Source organism: Microtus pennsylvanicus, chromosome 13 (genome assembly GCF_037038515.1).
Source record: "Microtus pennsylvanicus isolate mMicPen1 chromosome 13, mMicPen1.hap1, whole genome shotgun sequence".
Classification (NCBI taxonomy): Eukaryota; Metazoa; Chordata; class Mammalia; order Rodentia; family Cricetidae; genus Microtus; species Microtus pennsylvanicus.
In genome coordinates this window covers 39,304,154-39,317,196 of record NC_134591.1, presented here as the reverse complement: position 1 = coordinate 39,317,196, position 13,043 = coordinate 39,304,154, and the positions used below count along the sequence as shown (strand labels likewise).

At 44.5% G+C, this 13,043-nt stretch overlaps 1 long non-coding RNA gene across 2 annotated transcripts; it reads right to left on the bottom strand.

The window, feature by feature from the left end:
- Positions 1-344: 344 nt before the first annotated feature.
- LOC142834109 (uncharacterized) lies at positions 345-4,498 on the bottom strand. 2 transcript variants are annotated; one of them, XR_012907501.1, is made up of 5 exons: positions 4,472-4,498; positions 3,971-4,065; positions 1,680-1,737; positions 1,048-1,165; positions 345-516 (listed from the first exon to the last, which is right to left on the bottom strand). It is a non-coding gene; the product is annotated as an uncharacterized LOC142834109 (long non-coding RNA). The 2 variants fall into 2 exon arrangements; XR_012907500.1 differs by lacking the exon at positions 4,472-4,498 and adding an exon at positions 4,370-4,465.
- Between the last annotated feature and the right edge of the window lie 8,545 nt (positions 4,499-13,043).

The window sequence follows — 13,043 nt, the reverse complement described above, 5'->3', positions numbered from 1 at the left end:
CAAAGATGCTGAACTCTCGGATGGCTCCATCCTGGTTACATGTCTTATCACCCATAACAGGAAACATGCAACTGATATTATAGAAAGGAAGCCCAGTATCTCATACCACACAGGAAAGACAGCCATGTCAGGATTACATACAAAGGATGCTCTACCCTCACATGGATCAACATTAGTAGCATGTCTTATTACCCATTACAAGTGGCATGTAGCTTCACCTTTCCAAATCATATTTGCTTGGTGGTCCCTGTGCGGATGTGAGTATTTGGTTCTGTTCTGGAGAGACACAGCAAATATCTGCTTATCACAGATGGGGCACAGACAATAGATCAAAGAACTGGCGAACCAATGAGTTTATTGGGGTTTCTTATGAGAGCATGTAAAACTCATATATCACCAAACAACCCAACCCAGCATTGATGATAACACATAAAAGCCACATCCCTGGGTTCCCTTCCTAACTTGCAGGTGGCTCCATGGAAGAGGCTCCTCTTCCCCAGCAGCTGGTTACAACTTCTATAAGTCAGGGTGGGACATTAAAAAATCTTTAACTTTCTCAACTTCCCGAATCTTATAAATTCCATGAGCTTCCTGTCTTCCAGCCCTCCCTCTTCCTTCCAGGCAGGAAGGTTTCAATTCAGAGGAAATGAGCAATTTTATAGGTCTCTCCTTTAATTCTAAAAATTTAGAGTTAGAAGGGCCCCTGCATGGTTATGGGGCGTTGCTTTTATTAAACGGATGGGGAAGGCGTCATACATGTCACACAGTAAAGGTACAAGGCTCTTTTCAGATTTTAGTGTGTAATGTTTTCAGTCTTTAATTTTAAATCTGAAATATTTTCCATTATTTCCTTACACATGAATTCTCTTCTCTCTCTGTGCTCTCCCCCCCCCGCCCCGTGTGTGTGTGTGTGTGTGTGTGTGTGTGTGTGTGTGTGGAGAGAGAGAGAGAGAGAGAGAGAGAGAGAGAGAGAGAGAGAGAGAGGAGAGAGAGAGGTTAACTTTTGTTCTTGCTGTACAGAATTTTGCCTGTAGAAAGAGCACTTACCTTTTCATTTTGGCTTCATTGCAGAAAGCCAACGTTCAGCTTGAACAAAGGAAAGATTGTTTGACCACACCCCTGTTCTTCGATCTTCACATGGAACCTGAAGGCACTGCTGCTTCATCTGTACTTAAGACAGGAGCAGAGATCAGAGAAGATAAGTCATGTGGCCCTAAGAAGTCAAAAACGTAGCTATCATAATTCTGCTGAACATTTTAAAGCGCTCTGTTTGCCTTAGACTATCTGATACTGTGAGAAACTAAAACTTGCCCAGCGTAGTGGCTTCCACCTTCCATCTCAGCTCTAGGGAGGGAGTGATTCGTTCTGAAGAGCTCTGATCTCTGCTCCTGAACAAAGTCCTCTCTTCCTATTTATTGAACAGCAAAGTATGTATTGGAAAGGGATGAGGAACTTCTGCCTTAACAGTTTTATACAGCAGCAGCCTCATTAAGGATGATACTGTGTTTCTGACTCTTTGGGCTCAGTAGCACACAAGGACACGAGCAGATATTGTCACACACCGCCAGTCTGTACCCACGTGTTGCTTTCAGCACTTGTGGAAATTGAAGCATTGCTTTCAATATTCTGTTGCTTCAGCAAATGGTCTTAGGTCTAGCCACCAAATGTTATACACACACCTTGCTTGGAGTCAGGGCCATGAATGGGCGATGAAAGAGAAACAGGGACCATGATACTCTGCGGAGCCAAAGCATAGTAAGTCTGATTGTAATGTTTTTGTTTTTGCTTTTTTTAGGTCAATTTATTTCCAACAGGTTGAGTATAGCATATGTAAACAGAAAAAATGCATTGTTATAAATGGCCTCAAAGCATACATTAACTTGGTTACAGTTTGTTTGATCTGTAAGGCAAGCTTCAAACCGCATTTCTTAACAAAACCATCCCCACAGTAGCATATGAGGGGTTGATGGTCTAATTTTCAGTCTGAAGTTGAAGGCCTGAGAAACTGGGGGAAGGTGGGAGTATTTGGAGTCTTGGAACCCAGGGTCAAGGGACCTAGAACTTTGGTACCCAAGAACAGCCAGAGATGAGTGCATCATTTGTGGAGGAGGGAGAGTTGATTTGTTTTATTTATAATCCCAGAGGATTGAATGGCACTTGCCTATACTGTGAGTCCACCAACTCTTGTACCTACCTAGTCTAGAAACACCCTCACAGACATACCCACAGAGAGAATTATCTGCCAGTTCTTTAGGTAAACTTGGATTCAGTCAAAGTGGCACTTAAAACACTTAGCCACCATACTGTTAACCAGAGTTGTTGGGTCAAAACTCAGGTGCCCTAATCCTAACAAGCTAGGCTCAGCCACTCATCCTCAGCACACCATACAGAAATGACAACAGGAGGCAGAGAAAGCAGGGTTGTTCACTGTGGCCACATTAAATAATCTGGGAAACAAGTAAATAGGTCCAGGGGCATGTAGTCCTCACACACACACACACACACACACACACACACGTAGTCCACACACACACACACACACACATGTAGTCCACACACACACATGTAGTCCACACACGCACACACACACACATGTAGTCCACACACGCATGTAGTCCACACACGCATGTAGTCCACACACACGCATGTAGTCCACACACACACACACGCATGTAGTCCACACACGCACACACGCATGTAGTCCACACACACACACACATATAGTCCACACACGCATGTAGTCCACACACGCACACACACATGTAGTCCACACACGCACACACACGTAGTCCACACACACACACACGCATGTAGTCCACACACTCATGTAGTCCACACACACACGCATGTAGTCCACAAACGCATGTAGTCCACACACACACACACGCACACACACACATGTAGTCCACACACACGCACACACACACATGTAGTCCACACACGCACACACACGCACACACACGCATGTAGTCCACACACGCACACACACACGCATGTAGTCCACACACACACACGCATGTAGTCCACACACACGCATACTTTCAGAGTCCTGACATGGAATTTAAGTTTAAATAGAGGCCTGCCTAGCTAAGCAGTGGTCCTGCCCATCCTCACTGCTTCCTCCCCAGTGTGCTCTGAGCCGTGACAACTGTAGGCACTGTACTAAGTCTCTTTCTAAGAAACCAGCTCCTCTGGCTGGTGCGAGGCTTCAGTCCTCTCCTTTGCTCAGCACGGGACTTTTTGAGACATTTCAATCTTTCAGAGTCCACCATTTCAAAGAGTCTGGTACAAGTTTCCCTCCTTAGAACATCTGTGCTCCTCTTGGGACAGTTGCAATACCTAGAATAAAGAGCTCAAAGTGAAATTCTCCACATAATGCACAGGTGCTGTCATCCTATCTGATGTATGAGCTGTTCCTGAGTCCCTATGTCCCCACTTTCCATTCAAATCTGTCCCCCAAATCTCATGGAACCAAGTTCTGATGTGTGTCCTGGTCAGCTTGTGAATACTGGCACCCCGTGTGCCCTCATTCCTGCCCTAGAAGTAGGTTTGTCCCATCCCCTCTACTTGGAATTCCCTCTCCAGTAGTCTCAGTTTTCTGCCTTCAATCTGTAAAATGGACATGTTTCTCCAAATTAGAAGTTTATATCTGTTTTGTAAATTTTCTGACCATTTTCCTTCAGAGTAAATTTTATTTCTTCCAGGCACGCATCTTTCAAATGTACTCCTGAACACAGAAGTGACTTTAAAAAATCAGATTCATCTGCTCTTGCAACAGATGCAAACTATGAAGAAAGTAAGTCAATGAGGAATGCTGGGTGTAATATACTCATTCTCCTTACAGTTGCTACTGGGTGCGATTAAGTAGTAACTTATTAATTACTTTATCCTCCTCCATCTACTGTATAATCACAAGCGTGCGCACATACACCACACACACATACACACACACATTTAGATGTAATCTCACCTTCTCACTCGGACTGGACTTGAACTCCTGGACTCAAAAAATCCCTCTGGCTCATCTTTTCAGGTAACTGAGACTCGAGGCATACACCATCATACCTGGTTCACAAATACATTTTTATAAATATATTTTTTTATATTTATATGGTTGTTTCATTTATTTTTCTGGGGAGACAGGAAGAAATAGCAATGACACCAGACAGACAGGGTACCAACAGACCAAGAAAAATAATTTCATTTAAGTCGAGTCTGATAAATCAAAAATCCATTCAGATTATTTCCATGAGTATACATGGGTGAGGGGTTGTTTACAGGAACATGGATGGCTCTTGCCAGGATACCACCAGGAAGTCCCTCTTCCAGCAGCTACTTAAGAACCCTAACCCCCAGGCAACCTTCCCACCTTCTGTATTTGTTGGTATCCCTTCTTCCCAGGCCGTGTGCACAGGATCAAAATTATTGCATCTAGGAGCAGGAGTGGGGAAAATGGAGACTGAAATCTCACCTGAGAGCCTAGTGACCTTCGCCTCCCCTAAGTAGGAAAGTTAATAGCTCTGACTGTATTGTCCTCACTTCCTTACACACAGAAGGTCAAGTCATCCTGCGTGTCAACACAGCTCTTGCTGACTCATGACGCCCAACGGTCAAGTCATACCTAGAGGAAATAGTTCTACTACGGGACTATTTGTCTTTCTTCTAGAAAGAAATGCCAACTTCTCTTTCAACTCAACACTAAGACTTTCCTTGCAGCTAAAAAATAAAAGTCAAGTATGAATAGCTTGTTTAGTAGAAGCACACTTACAGGATTAGAAGTTCTAGGGACCTGGGGTTCCAGACCAAGTATTCTATACATTTTCAGAGGGCTTCAAAGGTGCCTGTTACTTTTGCTTTCCTCTGTCATTGTCACCTTAGTGGAGTACACTGTCATCACCCTCCTGGACGGAGGCTTCTTGGCTCCACTCTGCCCCACGATGTCTTCTGTCTGTGTAGTGCTCTATAAATTCTCTAAATGTGTGTTTACATGCCACGCATGGTCTTTACTCTCTCCATTCCTCCTTAAACATCAGCCCACTCCAGGCAGGATCCCTCCCTCGCTACTCAGCTTAAAGGGCACTGACCAGAATTACCAGTGGCCCCAGTGTTGCCAAGTCCAAACAACAGCTTTTATTTCTGTTTTCTTCGACTTCTCCAGACTTACTTGCTCATCCCCTCCTTCTCACAATTTTCAGCTTTAAGCTTTTGAGACTGTTGAGACCAAACTCAACTGTCACTCAAAAGAAATTAAAAAAAAAATAGTTTATTTTTAACCCAAAACGAGTGTCCATGGCCTAAGAACATGGACTCCGATCACCCCTAATAACGTGTTTCAATGTGGTAATGTATGCTTGAAGTTATCATAGTTAAGGCACAAAGGAAAGTCATAAGCCAAGGTATTTTCCAACTGTACCAGTGGGAATATTGAGGTTACAGACGAGTGGTGGAATCTCAGCTAGAGGTTTCCCATGTTTTCTGATAACCTCTGGGATGGTGGAATCTCATGGTTGACTAAGTCAATACATTCGGGAAAGATTTACCTGAGAGTCACCAGGATGTTTGGTCATCATACACAGATGTAGGAAATGAATAGCTATTGAAAATCTAATCAGAATGTTACAGCAATCAAAAAGCAGACTCTCGATAGCTCATTTTATTGCAGAGAGCCAGCAATCTCAGAAACCACAGGAAATCTGCCTGGAGCCAGCTCCTGCTAGTATATTGTCTAGGGAGCCTGTTCGAGGCAATTAATCATTTCAAAGTTTTGTCTTGAACTCCAGCTCGAGAAGCCTGCCTTGTCCAAGAGATTCACGATGCTGTTGCTTCTCTCCTTATCTCTCCCTGTACATTCTTCTCGTTATCAGCTCTCTCTGTGCCGTGAGAAGCTCGTGTACACCTCCGGCTCCCAAGCCCTGCGTTTTTCCTGAGTCACCATCCAGACTCTATCTACGTTAAAGGTTAACTCAGAGCAAACAAAGCATTAGCAGTGTGCATGGCTGAGCTGCTTTTCATGCAAAGGCTGTGAAGTTTAAGCATGCTTTCATACTGCAGAATAGGAAGCTCCCCTATCCGTCTCCTATTCTCATATCGGCTTCACATGAAGTTTGGCTTCTGCAGCTGGGCATATCGTTACTAGCTGAGCGTCTTACCAGCAAGGGAGGCTGCGTAAGTCAGAGCACCTTTCCGACAACAGACAGATGCTCAGGGAAGTACTAGCAAAGGGAAAAACAGGAAGGCTGCCCTGAGGCCAGGAAGGCTTGGGAGCCAGGAGGCACAAAAGGTGACACTGGAGTCCTCATCTATTCTTTGTCAGAGACGATGTCATCAGCTGCTTTAGCTTTAGGTCCAGCCAACTAGGCTTTATCTGTCGGGTTAAAACAGCACCCTTCTGCATTCTTTATGGCACCTCTCAGTACTAAATGATCTACAGTAGCCCATTTTTTAGGGCCGCTTCCCCAACTTGACCTGATTCCTGTCTAATAGCCCCAACAGCTTTTACCATAGACTAAGATGCTCAGCTTCTGTGTAAGAGTCCTGAAGTGACCCCTCAAGTGTTCACGAGTATATGTATGGTCAGAAGTGAGTGATCTGCTGGTGTGCTTTCCACTCAGAAGTTTAGTGTGTGGGAAGCGGCCCTCTTTTTCTTGCCCCAGGAGTTAGATACGTTTGCTGTTGTTGTGATAACATATTCTGACAAAAAAAATGGCTTGAGAAGTTCCGGGGTTACAGCCCACCATGGCGGAGAAGCTTAGGATGTCTAGTGTAGCATAAGTGGACAGGAGCAGAGAGATGGATGCAAACTCAGTTCCCTTTTCCCCATGGATGTAGCTCGGGATCTCAGGTCAGGGAATGGGTGGGTCTTCTCACCTCAGTCAACCTCATGTAGATAATTCCACACAAGCATGTTCATAGACTTGTCTCTGGTGTAAGTCTGGATCCTGTCAAGTTGACAGCCGGTGTCAATCATCACACCCATAAGACTGGTGTGCCTTCTGGGACAGCCTGTGAGCCTTCCTAGCCCCTGGTGCTTGCTGTTCATGAGCAGAGTCCATTTCAGATCTCCTGCCCATGTGGATGTCTGTGAGTCTCTGATGTAGCCTTTACCTTGCATTGTATAGCTGAGGCTTAACTCCAGCAAACTGAACCACCTTCCATGGGCCAGTCCACATCTCAGTCTCCCAGAGAGCCCATGTTTCTGATTTTCAACAGAACCTTGTCACCAACAGCAAAATCTCTAGCACATGCATTCATTCTAGATACGTTTACAAACATGATTCTGGATTTTCCATCCCCACCCTCTTTCCTAGTCACCCAGTGTGAGCATGGTCTGGAGCGGATGTCCATAAACAATGTCATGAGGGCTCAAGCCAAGGGAACCTTAGGGAAGCTGCTCTTAGCTTCTCAGTGCAGGTGTGTCATGGCACAATTTCAACATTGTCCTTTCCAAAGCATGATTCATCGTTTCTACCTCATCTGAGGTTCGGGGCCACTGGGATATAGGTAACATCCATTTGATTCATGTTTGTTTGCTTTTTGTGTTAGCTCAAAAATAGAGGTAGGACAGTTATCATTATGTTATAAAATAGTCCAAAATAGAGGGTAACCTCTCTCAGTCAGGCTTTAATAACCTGTTGCTTTGTCAGTCTATGCGGGAAACACTTCAACCTACCTTGAAAAGGTAGCAACACAGATTAGCATGTATTTGAACTCTCTTACTTTGGTATTTGAATAAAGTTGACTTGTCAGTCCTGGGATAGGTCTTGACCTTGGCTGTATAAAATCTGTTTTGTTGAGTCTGGTCTTTGTGTTACTGTTATTCCTTAAGATAAGATATATATCTAGCTAATGTTATGTTCTCCATATGACTTCAGATAATCCCAGCCCTCTAATCCACAGTTTATTGTAGCAACTTTTCAAAAAACTAACTCATGCAGTTGTTTAACCATTGGTCCCCCCCACCCCGGAGGCCAGGAGGAATGCCATTCCTTTCTCATTTCCTGTCCAGTTATGTTTTCCAGGTTCAGTAAACCTCCAGTGTTCTGGTTAGTCTTGACCCAGTCATCTGAGAGACGCCTCAGTAGGGAAATTGCTTAGATGGGATTGGCTTTTTGTGGGTATGTCCATATTGGCTTGATTACTGATTGATGCAGAAGAGTCCAGCCCACTGTGGGCAGCACCATTCCTTAAGCAGGTACTATAATGGATGAAAAAAAAAGCTAGGTAGGTAGAAGCCTGAGAGCAAGTCGGAGAGCAAGCCAGCAAGAATAATTCTCCCATGTTTTGCTTGAATCACTGCCCTGACTTTTTCAACAATGGATGGTGGCCTGGAAGTATACGCCAGATAAATCCTTGCTTCCTCAAGTGGCATTTTGTTCTGAGTGTTTTATCCCAGCAACAGAAATCAAGCCAGGACAAGCAGCCTACAGCCTTTTCTATGGCAGAAGCAGAATGCTGAGGCTCAAATCCAGACCAGTTAAGCCTGGGAACCGAGTGTCAGCATGCAATGAGCTGTAGAAGCTTGCTAGCCCACACAGCCTGCCAGACAATTTCCACCTCAACATGTGGTTCTCAACCTGTGGGTCGCAACCCCTATGGGCTTGAATGACCCTTTCACAGAGGTCACCTAAAACCATCTGAAAATATAGACATTTGCATGACGATTCATAACAGCGGTAAAATTACAGTCATGAAGTAGCAATGAAAATAAATCGTGGGGACATCACCACATGAGGTATTGAAGGGTCACAGTATTAGGAAGGTTGAGAACCACCGCTCCAGAGGAGCCTGTGGGTGGAACCGCTGGCCTTCTAGGAAAAAATAACTTAGCTAGGCCAGCTACTTAATGATCCTTCCCCCAAAGAGGACTATGTAAGTGGAAACTGTGTTTCTTAACCAAAATACAGTGGCACGTGCTTGAAATCCCAATGCTTGAGATAGGTAGGGACTGTAGGATTGAGAATTCAAGGCCAGCCTTTGCTGCAGAGCCAAGATCGGAGTACGTAAGACCCAGTTTAAGAGAACACATACTACCACCACCACCACCACCACCACCACCACCACCACCACCACCACCACCACCACCACCACCAAAAGCATCAAAATCAAGCCCTGTCTCTTGTACATTCCAGAGATATCAGAAACCACAGGTGGTCAGGATTGCTTGCCATCCTGGTTTTTTTTGGGGGGGGGTGCTTTTGTGATCAGATGATCTATTACTAACTAACCCCAATATCCACCCGCAAAGTCAAAGGATGTCATGTCTCTTTGAGTTTTACCTGAGACTCTGGGGGAGTTACTATAATTGGCTGTCTGAGCCGTAAATCCCAGGCCTCCTCCATCTTCCTCAGAACCAAGGCAGCTAGGACTTCCAGCCTCTAGCATCTCTTTCTCCCTGGAACACTCAAGTTTCCAGTGACCTAGCTCCACGTCAGACGCTCATTTCCCTTTCATGGCCTCCATACACTCTGGGCAATGTCTGCCAGCCAAGAGAATTTCATGCTAATACTCCAGTGCTTTGTAAATTCTCCCATCAAGCCCTGTGTGAAATACAGGTTATAGTCACCGTCATGATGATTTTGTGTGGTCCGAGGGTCCATATCATCTCCAGTGTGCATGGCAGCTCTATTCTGAAAATGCATATGATTCTCGTCAGCCCTAAACCCACTAAGCCAGGTTTAGACGCTTTTGCTTTGGTACCTCTCTTTTTAAGGCCTCCTGGGATATATCTCTGGTATCTCCCTATGTCAGAAAACAGACAGAGAAGCAGACAGACCCCATCAACAGGCTGAGGATGCTTTACTGGATCAGAGAGGGGCCTTAGCCTTTCTATGGGATGAAGGTTAAGGGCCCTTAGAGGGCCTGGGAAGCAGATATATGTGCATACACACATGCTTGGGTAGATACTCGGAAGTTACAGCTGTGTTTGAGGTTTGACTAAATATTTGAGTCGCTTTCTGTACCTGGGCATATTGTTTCTGCAAGTGAAGCCGACAGCCAGGCTGGGGCTGAACCATTCTATATGAGGGCTATCGTCCCATATAGCCTGATTCCTTTCTCATGGCCTGAGGCTAGCAGATCCCAAGGAACTGTCATGAGGAATGGGGGCTATGTCACCCATTCTAACAGTCTAAGTTCTGAAATACCCAGACAGAACAGGATAGAAAAGAACCTTCAGTGGCAAAACAAACCATAACCTAGGAAAAATAGAAACACAACAGAAAGCACTTTTAAGGCAGAAGCCAGACAAGCCTTATGATGGACGTCAAAGTGGAAGGTACCACAGTTTAGTTTGCTACATAAAGGTGACAGAAAGTGTAGTAGGAGGTCACATTTCCCAGCCACCCAGACTCCCAAAATAATCACACAGAAACCATATTGCTTGCAATACTATTTGATCAATAGCTTAAGCATATTTCTGGCTAACTCATACCTTAAATTAACCCATCTTTATTAATCTGTGTATCGTGTAGTTTACTACCAGGTAAAGTCCAATGTCTGTCTCAAGTGGGGCAACATGGCTTCTCTCTGACTCCGCCTTCTTTCTCCCAGCATTCAGTTTAGTTTTCCCTGCCTAGCTCTACTCTACCCTATCACAGGCTCAAGGCAGCTTTTTTTATTAGCCAATAGTATTCACGGCGTACAGAGGTGAATCCCACGTCAAGAAAGCACCAGAGCCAGGAAATGGGAAATCCCTGAGTAGAATCACTTGTTGAATGTTTGGAAGAGTTTCTACCTCAGGACTCCAGGACCTCTGGTCTTAGGCAGGCTTTGGGTTCTCTAAGGCAACTGAATGACTTACTGAGGGTCCTAAAGGTATATCTCTGTGAGCCGAGTATAACAAAAACACTGGAGGTTAAAGGTGTCTGTCAATACAGAAGCCAACAAACAGGGGCAAGAATTTAACTCTTAAAGTGCTCTTTACTTAGCTGGTGATATGGTAAACTGGAAAATTTGCCTTCCCCAGGGAAGCACAACAAAGATAACCAATTATGCCAAAGTTTGGGTCTGGAACTGGAGAGACGGATCAGGAATTAAAAATACGTGATGCTCTTGCAGAAGACCAAGGCTTGGTTCCCCAAACCCATATGGCAGTTCACAGCCATCTGTCTCCATCAGTTACAGGAGAACCAATGCCATCTTTGGCCTCTACTGGCCCCAAGCTCATTCATAGTACACATACATTGTAAAACAGTCACACAAGTTTAAAATAAATAAATGTTAAACTTTAGGTCTCTCTTTCCGGTGAGGGGCGGGGTCAGCCTTGATGCGTCTCTCCCCATCACCTTTTGCACTTCCCCTCCTCTTTCTCTCTCTCTCTCTCTCTCTCTCTCTCTCTCTCTCTCTCTCTCCTCTCTCTCTCTCATTCACTCGCACATGCATGCATGTACACAAACATACACACACACACACTTCAAACGTACCATAGAAATACTATTATACTCTTTCTAACTTTGATGCATAAGAGTCTGAATGTCAGATACCTCTCTGCCATCTCAGACCTCACACAGGCATCTTGAATCCAATGAGTAGGGCAAGACTTAGGATTCCCTGTCCCCACCACATGTGCTAAGCATCCTTTTCCCCCTCCTCCTCCAGCATTCTCAACACAGAACACTGGACAGAGAAGCAATGCAAATGTGAAGCTTCAGAGTCACCCGATTTCCTTTTCTCCCTACTCCCAAAGCCCAGCGAGACCTCTCCATGCTAATTCATCTTGAGTTCAGGATCTTCACCATTTCTGCTGCCATCCTGATCCAATCACCATTTGCTTATTAAGTAGTAGTTTGTTTCCTGGTGTGAGTTCTTTCATCCTCTCTGTCTTCCCAGTTACGTGTAACAAAGATGCCAACAGCACCGAACTCTTGTATAATAGCTACCCTTTCTGAGTCTAGGTGCCCTAGTTTGCTGTGATAAAATACCATGATGGAAAGAAACTGGGGGGAGTGTGCTGGCTTAAATGAGAACATCCCCCACAGCTCATGCATTTGAACTCTTGACTACCACTTGGTGGCGTTGTTTGGGGGGACATTTAAGAGGTGCAGTCTTGTTGGAGGAAGTATGCCAGTATGCGGGCTTTGAGAGTTTAAAGATTCATGCTATTTTCAGTTTGCTGTCACTGCTTCATGCTTGGCGTTCAAGATGTGAAATCAGCTTCCTGATCTTGTCACCACGTCTGTTTCTTGTCATACCTTTGCTCAGCACCGAGTACTCGTATCCCTCTGGAATCATAGGCCCAAATAAACGTTTCCTTCTATGAGTTGCCTTGGTCTTGGTGCTTTATCACAGCAAGAGAAAAGTGATGAATGCAGGGAGGAACGTGTCCATTTAGCTTGGCTTTTCAGCTGACAGTCCATCATTGAGAGTAGCCAGGGCAGGAACTCAAGCAGGAACCTGAGGCAGGAACTAAGGCAGAGGTCATGGAAGAATGCTGCTTACTGGCTTGTGCCTCGTACTCACAAAATTGTCAAAGAACAAAACTTCTTGATTAAAAACAAACAAAACAACAACAAAACTTGCATTTTTTATCAGAAAAAAAATACTTCATCCTAATATCTTAGTTACCTTCTAAAAGAGAGCTATTGCTCACTGCCTGACTTTCCATTATGACCACAGAGGTTTCTAAACCATTTGCTTTTGTGCAGTCTCAGTGGTCTTTGAAAAAGTGTTAGCATCCCTTTCTAAAGCCTCTTCACTGGCTTCTCACCTCCTTTACTTGGAAATGTGCTCTCCCTACAAAGACACTGAATGTTCTGAACTTCGCCAACAGGATGGACTTCATTCACTGTCTCTTAAGCAGCTGCCTCTTCACCAGCCTCCTTTCAGCACAACTGGATTTCCCCTCTGTCCAAACACATTCTCTTTTCAATCACTTGGAGTCTTATGTTATCCATTAAGATGTATGCATTGCTATTGAGTGATCCCAATTCAGGGCCTAGCACCTACTCTACTAGCCTACTCTATATCAGCTGAATAAATAACCAGACTCTATATTGTTTGATCTATCTATTATATTATTTAGTCCTCAAAGCATATATGTATGATAA